The following is a 3,993-nucleotide window of genomic DNA, read 5'->3' on the forward strand; positions in this document are numbered from 1 at the left end:
CTGCCACTCCTTACTCCACTCATATGTTTTATCAAGATCTTCCTGTAACTTGTTACAATCTTCCACATTCCTTACTCTCCTCATAATTTTAGTATCGTCCAAACATGTTCATGTAACTGTCAATTCCTTCTGGCATATCATTAACATAAATCAAAAACATGATGGGACCAAGCACTGACCCTTGTGGAACTCCACTGGTTACCTTCTTCCACTCGGACTTCCTTCCTCTCACCGGACTTCCTTCCTCTCACCACTGTTAGCATTTCTCTTCCCATTAAATAATTTTCCATCCATTTTGCTAGTTTATCATTTACTCCTCCAATCTTCTTTAGTTTCCACATCAGTCTATTGTGTGGTACTTTATCAAAGGCCTTTCTCAAGTCCAGGTAGATAGCATCCACCCATCCCTCTTTATGTTGTAGTATGTCACTCTTGAATAAAAACATAATAAATTGGATACGCACGATCTTCCTTTTCTGAAACCAAACTGTCGTTCACTCAGAATGTTTTCACTTTCTAGATACTCACTCCACTTAGCTTTAATTACATCTTCACCTACCTTGCACAATATACTAGTCAACGATACTGGTCTATAATTTAGCGGTTCCATTCTACTACCTTTTTTATATATAGGCACAATGTCAGCTCTTTTCCACTCTTTCGGGACTAATCCTGTTCGTATGGAGGTTTCCACAATATCAAATATGGGGTTCAACAATTGATCCTTACATTCATTTAGCAACCTCCCAGATATGCCATCAGGCCCCATTGATTTATTAATATCCAGATTGCTTATAATTTTCCTTACATCTTCCTTAGTAACCATGATGTCCTGCATTTGCTTTATTTCCGTAGGCCTTCCTCCCATAAAATGCTCCTCCTTTGTAAACACTTTGCAAAAGTTGTCGTTCAAAATTTCAGCTATCTCCAGCATCTTCATATACTTCTTCCCTTTTTTACCTTTTCTATTGCCTCCTTTATTTAGTTTTCCATTTATGAATTTGTAAAACATTTTGGGTCACTATCACAGTTTTCCACCACCCTCTGTTCATATTCCTTCTGTGCTGTTCTCCTTACTTCAACATATCTATTCCTTGCTGTTTTGTAAACTTCTCTTGATAATACATCACTGTTTTTCTTAAGTTTCTTCCATGCCTTTTCTTTGTTCTTTTTGCTTCTTCACAATTTCTATTAAACCACTGTTTATTATTTAAAGTCCTCTTCTGTAATATGGCACAAACTTTTCACAGCAGAGTTATACAAATCCATAAATTTATCGTACCTCAACCTCTTTCCATCTAAAAGGGATTCGTCTCCGATAGCAAATGTCCGGCAATGGAAAATGTCAAGAGGTCTACCTGCCGGACTTTACCCTAACAGGTTGAACCCCGCTTTAACAGCGCTTACCGGAATCCCGTGTTTAACGGCAAAAATTTCCGGTGGGAACAGTGTTGTCTTTAACGGCATTTCGGCACCTGCACCAGCTGTACCAGGAAGTTGGAAAATAAATCAGACGTTTTTTGTTCAGAAAAACAAAACTGAGGAGAAGAAAGAGACTTTGCACCAGATGTGGAAGACAAGAAAGAAAAATAAAGAAAGGCAGGATCAGGAAGAATAGAAGTAACAGGAGGTGCCGAGGCAAAGGCAAAACCTCCGACGACCATCATCATCATCATCATCATCATCTCACCACGTGGGGCCGTAACACATGCCAATGCCGCCGACACGTAAGCACAACACTCGTGTGACGCGGCAGACTTGTTTACAGTCCAGTACTAGACGTGTATGTCCGCCCGCGCTGCCATCTATAGTGCCCGATTTGCGAACTTTGTCTGGCGCGGTAGTTTGAAATCGACTTGTCCCGGACTTTTTTTTTTTTTTTTTTTTTTTTTCCCCACAGACTCTTGTCCGGCAAATCAAGGGTTGAGTGTACTTTAATTGCATATCTCTTTCCTGGTATACCACGGACCAGTCAATTTCATTAAAGAACTCCCTTATATGGTTATAATTTGCCCTAGTATAATTTAATTTTTCCTCCCTGGGTTCCACAATCTTATTCGTGCTTAATTCTGTATCCAGCTCAAAGCTTAGGACATCATGATCGCTTTTCCCCAAGGGACTTTCATGTTCAATTTCCTCTTTTAGAGAGATTCCCCTGGTAAATACCAAATCCAACCTTGCTGCAACATCCTGTCCCCTGCACCTTGTTGGTGATCTCACCCACTGTGCCATCAAGTTATTTGTTGCTACCTTTAACAATTCTTCTGCCCACTCACCACCATTCACCACTTCGTAGTCTTCCCACACTATTTCTTTGCAATTAAAGTCTCCAACTATCATCACTCTATCCTTTCTGTTGAGTTCTTGCTTCATTCTGTCTAGAGTATTTCTCATCACCATTTGGTACTGTTCATATTCCCAAGCACTGGTTCTGGGTGGTATGTATACTGTTATAATATTAATGTCCCTCTTGCCATCTGTTATAAGCATACTTATCACTTCCTCATTTCTCTTACTATAGTTCACCTCCTTCACTATCAGATCTTCCTTAGTAAGAACCATTATACCACCACCACCTTTATTTTTCTATCATTTCTCCATACTTTGTAGTGTTTTACAACAAACCAGTCTAGCTTTATTTCGGGCCTTAGCTTTGTTTCCACTACACACATTATGTCCGGTTCATTTATTTCTTAGGTAATCCATACATTCTAGCCTCTTAGACAGAAATCCATCTATGTTCGTGTAAGTCACTTTTATTCCATTCCTAGTCTCATTCTTCCATGTAATGCCTATTCCGTCTGTTTTATCCACCACTTCTTTAGCCTCCCATTTCTCATCCTCCAAAAAAACTTGATCTTTTCCTCCTCTGTTCTTTCGTCATTCTTCTCTCCTTCACTTCAGATACTAGCTCCTTCATCTTCATTCTCTCATCTTGTGACATATTTCTTCTTATGTAAATTGTTTTGGTTTCCTCAGAGTCCTTAAGTTTCCAAGCCCTCCTCAACAAGGCCTCAGCTGCCACCTGAGACTTTAATTTCAATTTTAATGGTCTATTCTTGCCTTCCTCAAAAGCTCCCAATCTCACACTTTCTTCTACCTCAGCATATAGGTCCTCTTCTTCCACAGAGATCTTGTTCAGTAAAGACTTAATCTTGTCATTTTCCTTATCCTCCTGTCCTTCCAGATTCCTTTTAGTTTCCTCAATCCTATCCTATTATGATCACACATTTTTCTTTTCAGCAATATCTCACCACATACCTATTTTCCTTTAGTGCCTTTACCATTTCCTCTGCGTAATCCCTTTATTTTCCTCTTCCTGCTTTTTACTATCTCTAAACGACCTTTGTACCTCCAGATGTTCATGATTCACTTCTTTCATCCTAGTGTCAATTAGATTAAGGCATTCCTCTTTCTTCAAGTCCCTTCGGATATTTTTATCTCCATTTCCATGAGTTTAGCCTTCATTTCTTCGCATTGTTTCCTTAGTTGTTGGTTTTCTTTCTCCATCTTTACTTTTTCCTTCAACAGCTCTTTATTCTCTAATGTTAACAAGTAGATCTCTTTTTTAAATGAATCATTCTCGGCTAGAACTCTATCCAGTTTTTCTTCTATTGTCAAAATGCTTAGGAACTTACTCTCCAGCGCCTGGATTCTTGCATCCAAGTCAAGTTTCTGTAGTCCTTTTGGCGTAGTAATAAAACCTTCGTAGTCTTTAGTTTGCCTGGACGCCATTTTTGTTGTTGTCAGCTGATTACGGCCAGAGCGATCACCGTCCACACTCCCCTCTCAGGGATCACTCTCCATGTCACTCACTTTCAACACTAAGAGACAGTAGGATATTTACGGACACAAAACTTTGAGTTACCCAGGCCCTGTAATACCATAGGTATTTTCTTTCTTCCTGTACGCAGCCGGAGATGAGCCGTCCTCTCTCAGACGGCGACTTTGTGTGTGTGTGTTTTTTTTTTTGTGTGTGTGTGTGTGTGTGTG

Source organism: Portunus trituberculatus, chromosome 46 (assembly GCF_017591435.1).
Source record: "Portunus trituberculatus isolate SZX2019 chromosome 46, ASM1759143v1, whole genome shotgun sequence".
Classification (NCBI taxonomy): Eukaryota; Metazoa; Arthropoda; class Malacostraca; order Decapoda; family Portunidae; genus Portunus; species Portunus trituberculatus.